Raw genomic sequence first — 12792 nt, 5'->3', positions numbered from 1 at the left:
CAAAAATTCTGGTATCAGTCTGCTATTTTGATGTCTTTTTCAGTAAAAATGTTGGAACTGAAAACATGCTTTCAAGAATTACTAGCCCAAAAGTTCTGAGAGGTAAAATAATTTGTCCAAGGTTATACAATGGAGGATTGTATAACTGTTCAATCCTGATTGAATATCTCCTGAATCATAAATCATAACTGTTCGTAGGACACCCTCCGGATAAGGATGGCACAACTCTGAAGCCAGACGCAATGCGTTGGAACCCCACCTTGACTGTGGTCTGCCGGGATGGCGAGGGACCACAGTCTCAAGCACTCTGCACTCCCCAGTTCTCTCTGCACCGGGAGGATCATGCTCATCTCAGAGATGTTTCTATAGGGATTAAAATGAGAGGCTGCAGGACAGTTGCTCCGCTTAGGACATGATGCATACGTCCTCAGTGTGGGCTGACAATCGCTCCACTTATATTGTTATTACTGTAGGCTTTCCTGCTGCTGTTTTGGGGGCATTCTAAAAACAGAACTACTTTTCACTCCCAGGAGTAAATGAGTATGTAAATTAGGGAAATTTAAGTCTTTGTTTTTTATCCTATTACTCATAAGTATTTTATTATGAGCGCATTACTAATCTTACCCTTCATTTATACAGTAATACAAGGGTGATAACAGCTGTTTTAGGGAAAGATCTTGATTTTTTTTTCAGAGCATGATATGCATTGCCTCTATTAAGCCATATTTGTAAAATAATTCTAGCATAATTTAGATACTATGGCATATTAGAAACCAAAGATTATAAACTGCAAATGAGATTTTTTCTTTGTGCTGCTGACATCATAACAGTTTTCACAGAGCTATTATCGTCGCAATGGGTACGGATGTCATGTAGTCATTATCCTCAGATCATAACGAGGTGGACCATTAGTGCCTCCTTCGAAGACCTTATGGTCTGAGATGTTAATGAGCCTTTGGGGAACCCTAAATCCTGAGGTGGTTGGCAGCGTACTCCAGACCAGAACAGGACTTTCTTTGCAATGACAATGGATCCTGTCAATTTCTATTAAAGAGATTCTCAATTCTCCAATCATTAAGATAGTGGAAGGACTTATTATGCTGGCCTACAATTAAGGAAGCTTTCAGCCATAAATCCCTCTGTAGAGCCCTTCCCTTTACTCAGTATGGAGTGAGTAGAGGGTACGGCTTCCCCAATGGAGACACCATCTATCTCAGCAAAGTCTTGCAGGATGAGCATTCTCTCTGGTTCCCCCCAAAATTCCCTCAGCCCCTACTCACCCCTTGGTAAATGCACAGAAAGCAGCAAAACCCTTAAATGAAAGCCAGAGGTCTCCTGCAACTGATGCAGTGGACATCTCTTGTCCTGATTGTTTGGATTGAACTGCGATTGAGTATTTATCTAAGCCCCACCACAGAGAAACATGGGCTTAAACCACGATCTCTGCCCCTAAATAATTCACAATCTTATTAGAATGAGTGGATGATAAAAGCACTGTGATGACATCAGAATGCAAGGCAAGGGTGCAGAGACGAACAGAGGCATTCTCTCGGGTGATTCTCCAACAATTAGTACAAAGACTATGTGCTATGAATTAAATGAGAAAATATGTGTGGAAGTAGATGCTTAATGAGTATGGCATGCCTTCCTACTTTCAAGGAGGGTGAGTTCCACGTGAACTCTTTGCTACGTACTTCTTTACGCCTCAGTTTTGTAACAGATAAATGGCTGGATTAATGCATCTTGCTATAAAATATTACTAGAAGATCAAATGATCAGGTGACACTGTTGTTCGTTTCTAAAAAGGAACATAATCTCTGGTATGCTAAAGTGACAGGTACTATAAAAATATTCAGATAGGGAGACCTATGGCTTGACTCGGGTGAGGTTTTTACTATCGTAACCCAAAATGTATTGCTTAAAAAAAAAAAAAAGCAGGGCACCAACTAGAAACAGAAATTAGGTGCTGCCATAAAAATAAAAAATGATAGAATCCAACCCGTTGACCTTGAATGTACAGAAACTCAAAGTTCCCTCATTCTTTTTGATAATCCGGACTTTTCATCTAAATTTCATTCGACCTCAAGCAGACCTGCATTTGGCTTATGACGGGAATTTCCCGTGTCAGAAGTTTCCTAATCAGAAGTTCAATGTATAAAAAATCTCCCCTATACTGAAGAAGAACTAAATGTCTGCTTCTGCGTGTTGTGCTGTGGAGATTTCAGTTGGTTTTATTGTGCTGTTTCTAAATCGGGTCTTCAAGACCAGCAGAAAGAAATCACACAGGACTCATCTCTGAGTCAAAGTCCTGAATGGGTGGAGAATGTATACAGGGGTCTGAGCTTGCTGTTAAGTTGTTAGTACAGAACTCCTGGGTCTTGGTCTCTCTCATCTTAGGTAAATTCAGACACCAAGGTCTACGATACGATATTCCCAGATATTCTTTGTTGTTCTATTTAAGTTGCTTAAGGCAATTCATCTTTGCTGCTGTTGTTTCTCCTTTGCTTGCAATCACTTTGTATTTGACTATCATGTCAGGGAAATCTGAGGAGCTCCCCTGAGCCCTAAAGGTAGGTACAGTAAGCAAGCTGGTTTGAACATTTTCAGCTTCCAAGGGCATTTCACGAGTGGTCCTCAAGTTCATCCATCATACCCACTCCTACTTCTCATAACAGAAAAGGTCTTTTAAAATACTGACCGCTCTCCACAGTGCTAAGCATTCCCTATGTGACCACACAGCCTTCTGGCCACAAAGTGTTTTGAAATAAAATGTGAAAAGCAAGAACAACAATAGCAACAAATAAAGAGTAAGGCACATGGCTTCTGGCTCCCTGCCTGTCTCCTGGGGCCTCATATGACCACACACACACACACACACACACACACAGAGGGGTTGTTCCTTCATCTACTTATACCCCCCGCAAAGGACTTCTGTCATGAGCAGCTTTGTGGGGGTTTTTTTGTGTGTTTTTTTTTTAGTTTTATTTTTTTCTTTTATTGATTTGAGAGAGAGAAGAAGGGAGAGGGAGAGAGAGATAGAAACATCAGTGAGAGAGAACACTGATTGCTGTCTCCTGCTCACCCCCCACTGGGGATTTGGCCCACAACCTGGGCATGTGCCCTGACCGGGAATCAATCCAGCTACCTCTTGGTGCATGGGTCGACGCTCAACCATTGAGCCACAGCAGCCGGGCATGAGAAGCATTTATTTAGAAAGCCAGAGAGCATTGCAGAAGTCCACTGGATATCCGAATTAAGCCCAGGTTTAGACAAGTTCTAAATCAGGAACGGAGTACCTTCTCCTTAAAGGGACTTCAGCAACTGCAGAAGCACCCTCTGTCTGCATCATCCGAGAGAGCATGTCCCTGGCTCAACCTGCAGGTGTGGGCGATGCACATTAATGGGAGGATACACTGGCGCTGTGAGAAGATGTGACATTACCCCCGATCAAATTAGAGATTAAAATAAATAAATAATCAATAAATAATAAATAAATAAAAAACACTGAACCAAATATAAGCCCTTAACGTGCAGATGTAAATCGGATAAGCTTCAATATTACAAGACCACCAGGAAAGAATCTGAGACCAGAATGGCAAGCGGAGTACATCCACTCTAAGATGCTGCTCAAGAAAAAGAGCACAACCCGGGCCACGCTGGCTGCTCTCCCCGCTTATACAGAAAGGCAATGTCTAGGCACCCTTGGGAGACCATGGAGTTATTGGTAAGGGCTAAATCTTCCTCCAGAAGGTGTCCAGTTATACCGAGATGAGAACAAGCTGGGTCAGCACTGGGTGGGGGGAGGAGGTAGGAAATAGAAGCTGATCTCAAGCACAAGTGTCTTCCAACTTGGGTGTGAAGGATGCTGTCTCCTAGCCTGCTAATAATACTCCAGCTAGTGCTGCCCGTAGGCATTTGCTGCTGTCATGGAACATGTTCAATGCAGCACGACAGCCACTGGCCGCATCTGGCCACTGAGCTCAGGAATTCTGGTTCATGCCACTGAGAAAAGAAATATTTAGTTTTATATAATAATCAATTTACATTTAAATATCCATCAGTGTCTCGCGCCTACCATATTGGGCTGCGCCACTGTAGGAGATAAGTATCATGACAGAGATTCTTACACAACCACATAATGTCAGGATGATCTCAATCCCCACCTTTAGAGCTGTGGGAACATGAACAGATTATTCAGCTTCTCAGAGCCTCGGATTCCTTGTCTATAAATATTCTGAGACAACACCTAGTTCGTGAGGTTGTGAGGATTACATGAGGGATGTGTGGGTTAGTGCCTAGACCACACACATGGTGTTCCCGCATCGCTGCCACATCTGAGTCTGCTTCTGATCCCTACCATTTCTTCCCGCTGAGGTTGTGCTTTTGAGTACGCCTTGTGATTGCTCAGGCCTCCACACTGGGGGCACTGGTAAGAGAAGCTGTGGCGGACAGTTCTGTAGCAATGCAGAGGGGAGGTGTGGGGGAGGGGAGCATTCTGCAGTCCCAGGATTAGGTTTCAGTCCTTGAGTGAGGAGCCTCTGCCTGGCACTGGGAACTCCGCATGCTTCCTCAGCCTCCTCCCCAAACCCACCCGAGGGGACAGCAGGGCCAGAGTGGGCTGGAGCTGGGGATGTCCCTTCCCCAGGTCAGCTAGACGCAGATAAAATTCCAATAATTGTAGGCTCTGGAAAGTAGTGTCTCCTCAGGGGAGGTCTGTTAAGTACAAGGTTGTAATAACTACATCTGGTGTCAGGTGGTGCAAGACTTGTTGAGGTGAGCGCATTTTATACATAAATGTCCAACCTCTATGCTGTACACCTCAAACCAATATAATATTGAATGTCAACGCTGAGAAATTTCTTAAATGAACAAATAACAAAATAAATAGAATCACACACACACACACAAAAGAATAGAGCACTTTGGTATATTTTTAAATGGCTACTTTCCCCCCTCGTCCTGCCGGAAGCACGAGGGCATTTTTCTCCAATATCCACTCGTCACCAAGCTCCTGGAGGAATAGCCCAGAAAAGTGTGGGGGTCCCCATGACAGGGCCTTCCTGGAGCTTTGCGTCTCAGACCTGTCTGCACGGAGCCTCCAGCAGGTCACCAACGGCAGGTCATGCTTCCCTGCCCTGGCACTGATTCCCACCAGGAAGTCTGCTTCAGTCCGCTGGGAGTCTCTGATGCGCCCATCTGTCTTCCCAATTTGGGAAAACCACAGATTTCCCTGTGACCTCACCTTTCTGATAGATCTACGGGCTGGTGATTTTTCAGTTGGTTTAACGTTTTACTTGTCAGAATGGAGGGATGATTCCCAAGCTCCCAACACGCCAACCAGAGACGAGATATCCACATGGTATTACTTTGCAAAGCTGGGTAATGAAAGAGGAGAGAGAGGAGAAGATAATGGATGGGAAGGGGTAGAGAGAGAAGGAAGGGCATTTAAGTGGTATCAGAGGCTACAAGGGGTCTATGCAGGAGGGGAGGGAGAGGAAAGGGAAGAAGGAAATGGGAAGGAAAGGAAGAAGCAAATGGAGCACAAGAAGGAAGAGCAAAGGTTGACCTACCAGAGTGTCAGGCACACAGGAGGCAGTTAATACATGTGAGTTCCCCTCCCTTTTTCTTGATGATGCCTCACAAGACAGAAAGAAGGCATTCCTCTCCCTGACCACCACGCCATGACACCTGCTGGTTCCTTCCCGGATGTCCCTCCTTTGGAATATGTATGTTCACCACCTCATGAAAAGGGTCAATCATTCTAGGTCACAGGGAAGCCAAGTGTCAGATGAAGAAGATGACAACGGAATGGCCTTTGAGACCTTCAAGGTCCCATCTACCTCAGAGACTTTCTGACTAAAGTGATTAGGTGACTAGGTATGTCTTGGGATTAAGCACCCAGACAACTGCCTTCATTTCAACATGGCCCCCTCTCTGGTCTCAGCAATTCACATCTCAAAAGGAGACTCCGTTAAGGTACTGTTAATAGATAATAACTTGGCATAGATCCAATTATAAGAATGTGTTAATTCACTTTCACTTGCCCAATAGGTACCAAGTGCTCACACGATGCCAGACAATACATCAGGTATGGGGTTGTCACCGCCGGCCAAGGCATGCAGTCACTTTCGTCACTGAGCTCAGGTGGTGGAGAGGAGAGTCTGAGTGAGTGACAGGAAACCTCAAACACGGAGGCCAGGCCTACACTGTGCAAAACCCACCACATCCTGGAGAACAGGAGGAGGAACCAGAAAGTCAGAACCGAGTCTCGAACCGGTAATTGGTTGTCCTGGCGGGTTTCACAGCTGTGTTTCAGGATGGCGCTGTCTGTGTTCAAAAAAGCTGCACATTTGTATTCAGTAAAGTTTGAAAAGGATGGTTAGCAGGAAATCACATCCTAGAGGCAGACCAAAGTTTAATCTGGCTAAGGACAACTCTGAACACAGAGGCCGCACACAGCATCCAGACGAGATTTCCTAATTCTCAACTAAAGAAACCTGCTAATTCTAAGTTGGAACAGGAAACAAGTTGAATTGGGAACATCTTGGGGTGTCAGTAAGGAATAAAGTGCTCAAAACGCAGAATGATGGAGGCATAACAAAGGGACACAGGACCCACTGAAAGAGCTCCCACTGGCCCAGCGGGGACACTCTGAGCAACAAAATAGGTAACATAGAACTGTACTATGACTCAAAGTATAAAATAAATACCCACATGTCCATACTGATACACATAAGTGGTTGAATAAATCAGTACATGGAGAGAAGACACATCTCCCACACAGAAAAATTCCAAATGATGTCTATAGATGCATCACTTTCAAGGTTTAATGTCTGTGGTTTATTTCATTTCTTACACTTATTTACTTATTTTTATTATTGCTGTTTTTGCGTTTTGTAATATTGTCAACTCAGGACTTGGCACACTGTTTTACTGTTCGTTTTGGTTTAAATTAGGGGAGAGTAAAAAGGCTCAGTGATATGGGTGGTTGTCAACAAGAAACGTTACTCAAGACCCATTCAATTGAGTGGACCAGTGTATGGAGAAGGAACAAGAATTATTGGTAAACTAGTGACCACAAAGGGGTGTCATCCACCAAACACCAGGTTGCATCATGATGCTTTAGGTGTTGGGATGAGATTGCTGTTGGTGTGGTCTCACCCAGAAAGAAAGTACATTGACTTGGGAAAATTAGTGGTGTTTCATTTTTCTGCAATTTCACTCCAATGTCTATACCAGAAGAAACATCTATGTGGGAAAGAAATTTGCTCCAAAAGCGCAAAACCCTTTTAAACTCAACTTCATTAATCTTCCCAGCACCATCTGTGTCCGGGGCAAGCTCTGTGCTTGGGAGCTGCTGTCCCCAGGAGACTCGGTTGATGAACTTATTAGGGCATGTGGTGAAGCCGAGACGGACCTGGTGTTTGAATACTGGGCAACTTCTTAGGCTGAAGAATCCTCAGAAGTAAGGACCACTGCTTTCATCTGCATTTGGCACTACGTAAGTGTGACAAGCGCATTTTCTTAATGAGTGTGCATGTAGAGAGAGGTTAAATGAGTGAGTCCCTCAATGACTCAGCAGTGCTCCGAGGCAATATGTAGATGGCCTCGCAGCTTCTTCTGGGGAATCTTTCTAAAATGAAAATCAGAAACCAAGTCATAAGCATGTTCTCCCACCACCTGCTTCAACATCATCAATGTCTCCCTTGATACCTTGGGATAAAATGCGACACTTATTCTCAGCACCCCCTGAGCATCGGTTTCAGTTACCCACGGTCAACCAGGGTCTGGAAATATTAAATGCAAAAATTCAGAAATCAAAAATTCATTAGTTTTAAATTGTGCACAGTTCCGAAAAGTATGGAAATCTTTCGCCATCCCGCGTTATCCTGCCCTGGGCACGAATCTTCCCTCTGTCCACAGTCTCACAGCGCGTACGCTGCTTGCCAGTTAATCACTTCTTAGTTATTTTGGTTATCGGCTCACTATTTATTGCAGGATCACCGTGCTTGTGTTCAAGTAGCCCTTGTTTTACTTAGTAATGGCCCGAGGCACAAGAGTAGCCGTGCTGGTACTTCTGAGAAGTCATAAAGTGCTCTCCTTAACTGAAAAGGTACGTATGTGTAGGAGAAATCAAGGTATCTATAGCGTTTGGTACTATCCGTGGTTTCAGGCATCCACTGGGGGTCTTGCCCTTGGATAAGGAATGTATTGCCCTTGGATAAGGGGGAATCACTGTCTAAGGCAGGCCCTTTATGACCCAGAACCCCCCCTTCAGACTCACCTTCCACAACTCCTTCATGCTTTTCTACAAATAAAATAAGTCCATGCTCGAAGCCGCAATCCGTGTTGTGCCCACTCGGCATAGCTCCCTCTACCATTCAAATCTCTCATCTGACATTTCTACTTCCATGGAGGGTGACCAACCATCCCGGTTTGCATGGGACTAAGGGGTCTTCGGGGTTTCAAAGTTTCTGTGCTGAGACTGGGAAAATGCCCAGCATGCTGGGATAAGTCGACCACACTAACCCACCCTCTCTGACAGAATGTTTCTCTTGGCTCTCATTGTCCCACACGTGTTTATTTCTCATGTCACTAGCGGGGGCACATGGCATGGATTTATGCACCCCTTCCCGATTAGAGAGTAAACTAGGGCCGGGAAGGAGTTCTGCGTCCTTGTAGCCCTAAGCAGTAGTCCTTAAGGGCAGCAGCAGGTCAGAATCCCCTGGAAAGGTTGCTGTTGTTGTTTTCCCTTTTTTAAAATACCTTCCGACTCCCAGAGATTCTGATTTAATTGATCCTAGGCGAGCCCCGAGTTATGTTTTGAAGCTTAACCAATGTGCAGTCGAGGCTGCGAACACCTGCTCTAGGGTAATGATCCTCAGCTGGGGCGGTTTGTGCATCAGAACTAAACATCTCACCCTGGGCCCCACCACCCACAGCTTCCCGTTTAATTCATCAGGAATGGGGTCCAGGCAGCTGTAGCTTTAAGATCAGGCGATTCTAATTCATAGCTATTATTAACCCCTGTTTAAATGCACAGTAAGTCCTCACGTAACATCATCCGTAAGCTCTAGGAAACTATGACTTGAAGTGAATGAACATTTAATAACACCGATTTTACCGCAGGCTAATTGATGGAAATGAGAGCTAAGTTCCCAGAGCATATTTCTGGTCACAACAATATCATCGAACTTCTAAATAAAGACCCCAAATACTTCTAATATTAAACCGTGAAATCAATGCGAGCTATAGATACATTGAAGAAAAATTGATAAAAGTCCGTCAGATAGTGATTTTTCAGCGCACTGATTCTAGTTCGGGTTCACAGGGGGCGGCGTGGGGCGCCTATCCCGTAGCTCCGGGAGCAAAGCGGGACCCACCGTGGCCAGGCCCCCCTCCGGCACAGGGCCCGTCACACCCACTCAGACCAGACAATTCAGACGGCCAGTTCACAGCGCAGCTCTGGGTGTGAGGACACCGGGACCCGGGACAACGCCTGCAGACACGGTGAGAACTTGCCAGCTCCACACAGACGGTGGCCAGGCCTGGAGTCGATTCCCCCTCACCAACATTATAACAAAGCATCATTGGAGGGCCCGCTGTACACGTGCCACGACCAAACCCAACTCCAGGCCACTCCGATTGCCCTGAACCATGCCAGGCCTCCGGACAGTAAGTGCTGATCATAAACAGACCTTAAGATGGAATGGAATCCCTGTCTTCAGTTTTGGCGCGTGCCATCCTAGAAGCTGGTCTTCCTCACAAGTCTCTCCAAGCTGTCTGTCTCCTCCATGCCCAGGGCAAGTGCACCCTCCTCGGCCTCCAGGCCCTCACTCATTGCCGGCCCTTCTTAGAGTGCCTCCCAGTCTCCCGCTCCCGCTCCCACGCGGTTTCCTCCCCTCCCCTCCCGCGCTAACACCTGCGCGCAGAATGGGTTTCCGCCTCCGCTTGGCCTGCTCTTTCTCTCCGGACCCCGCAGCCGCCACCATGACCACCCCAGTCCGCGAACACACGGGGTTCTTTGTCCCTCGAACCCACTAGGCCATTCCCCAAATCAGAAATCGTTCCCATTGTCCGGAAGGATTTGCTCAGAGATTTTCGAGCGTCCTGGCTCGCTCATGTCACTAAGGTGTGAGGTCACCTCTGCAGAGAGGCCAGCGTCTCGGGCCGCCCAACCGGACTCACCCTCTGTCCCCGCTCTGTTCCTTCGCAGGCCGGTCATCCTCCGCGACTCTCTTGGTCTGATACCTGTTTGGCTTTTCCTGTCTGACTCCCCTTTATGGAATGTAAGCTCCCTGAGGAAAAAGACTGTGCATTTTGTTTCCTGCTCTATCACCAACACCTGCGAAAACACCTGGCCAAGGACATCGCGGTAACGCAACGAACACAGATCGGCCATCCCCGCTTTTTGGAAGTTTGCTTCCTGCCACTGTGCTTGCATGAAAGACATGTTACTGCCTGTTTTGCTAACAGAAAAACAGCGGAAGAGAATTTTTGTTTTTACAAAAAAAAAAAAAAAAAAAAAAAGGTTAGAATGAAAAGTTCAAATAGCATTTAGTCTTTTGGAGCCAACGTTATGGAGGCCAGGTGCCCCCACCGGCTCCTCCCCCAGGAACTACACTCAGCATCTCCGCCTCAGGCCCCGGGGCTTTGAACTGTGCCTGAACCTCTCTCTGCCTGTATCTCCATCCATTGTGTGTGTCCCCCAGCAAGCTGTGTCCTAAGGTATCAGAAAAGCCTAAGAGACATTAATAAAAGAAACTTCCGGACAGGATGGTGGCATAGGAAAACTGGCATCGCATTCTCCCACAACACATCAAAATTACAACTAAACTACAGAACTGCCTGACATCAAGCTAAATGGAAATCCTAGAACAACCAGATTAAAGAAGCAGCCACATGGAGACTGGTAGGAGGGCGGAGGTGGACAGGCTAGTCCCACACCCATGTGTGGTAGATAAAAATCAGGAGGACACCTTGGCTGGGAAGGTCCTCTCTGAGGAGTGAGGGGTCCCTGTCCCACACCAGGTGCTCAGCTCAGTGTCCCAGTGCCAGGAAGAGAATCCCCATCACTTCTGGCTGTAAAACTAGCGGGAACTGAGGCTGAGGAAGGCTGAGGCTTCTGGAGCCCCAGGCAGCTCCTTTTAAAGGGCCCGTGCACAGACTTGCTTGGACTTGTTCCCTCTAAGCTCAGAGGGGAAGCAGATTGAGTGTCACCAGAGACATACAGGGAAGAACTGAACTGTTTGGCCTTGGGATGAGGGCTTCGGAGGTGGCTTTCTCCTGAATAGATGTGCTGGCGGAGGCTGATATTCCTTTGGTGGGCCCTTCCCCTGGTGGCAGAGGGCTGCCATATCTGGGACTCCAGCAACCTGGCTCACACTGTTTGCCCCGCCCTGGAGATTCCCTGAGGCCCCACCCCACCCAGCTTTCGGGACCACCCAAAGGCTCTACCATAGGATTGGCCTGCCTTGGATCCTGCTTCAGAGTTTCCTAAAATCTCTCAAACAAGCAGCATCTGGTCTCAGCGAGCCCCATACCTCTCGTTAAGTGGACCAGGCCTAGCACTAGAAGCAGCCAGCCTTGGTTCACAACTTGGCTTTTTCTGGACACCTCCAAGCCCAGCACAAAGAGCAGCCATCTACAGATCACTTTGTAGCTTATGCCTGGTGGCCTTGGGTAGAACACAGGCAGTGGCTGACCTTGCCCCAGAGCCAGCGCACCCAGTGGACAGCTCCAGACCACATCGAAAAACCACCACCCAACCACTTCCACAAATGACACATTCAATGAGCAGACTCAGTGGGTACCAGAGCCCTGATGTAGTAAGTCTTGCTCTGTGTGTTGGGCCCCTACACCACTGATCCTCCAAGGTAGTCAGAGGCCAGTGGGCACAGCCAGTCCTTGCAGCTGATCAGCCTGAATAAATCCCTCCCATTAACGTGCCAACAGCAATCAAAACTCGGTCACAACAGAAGGGTGTATAGTTCACATGAGCGTGTACCTCGAGGGCCCAGCTCGGATGATCAGGGAGGCTGTGCCACTGGATCCTACAGGACACCTACAGCAATAGGGCACGCTACAAAGCCTAAGAGGCATAGCAATTCTACCCAATGCATAGAAACAACCACAGGGAAGCAGCCAAAATGAGGAGACAAAGAAACATGTCCCAAATGAAAGAAAAGAACAAAACTCTAGAAAAAGAATTAAACAAAATGGAGGTAAGCAATTAATCAGATGCAGAGTTCAAAACACTGGTTATAAGGTTGCTCAAGGAACTTGGTGAGACATTCAAGGAACTTAGCGAGACCTGCAAGAAACTTAAGGAGACTTCCAAGGAACTTAGTGAGAATATCAACAACATAAAAAAGGACCAGTCAGAAATAAAGGAAGCACTACCTGAAATAAATAATAATCTACAGGGAATCAATAGTAGAGTAGGTAAAGCCAAGAAGCAAATCATTGATTTGGAATATAAGGAAGCAAAAAGCACCCAATCAGAACAGCAAAAAGAAAAAAAGAATTCAAAAAAATGAGGATAGTGTAAGGAGCCTCTGGGACAACTTCAAGTGTGTCAACATTCACATCATAGGGGTGCCAGAAGGAGAAGAAAGGGAACAAAAAACTGAAAACCTATTTGAAATAATAATGACAGAAAATTTTCAAAAATTGGTGAAGAAAACAGACATGCAAGTCCAGGAAGCACAGAAAGTCCCAAACAAGATGAACACAAAGAGGTCCACACCAAGACGCATCATCATCAAAATGCCAAAGGTTAAATACAAAGAG

This window comes from Molossus molossus, unplaced genomic scaffold (genome assembly GCF_014108415.1).
Source record: "Molossus molossus isolate mMolMol1 unplaced genomic scaffold, mMolMol1.p scaffold_m16_p_1, whole genome shotgun sequence".
Classification (NCBI taxonomy): Eukaryota; Metazoa; Chordata; class Mammalia; order Chiroptera; family Molossidae; genus Molossus; species Molossus molossus.
Note: the sequence above shows the minus strand (reverse complement) of the source record.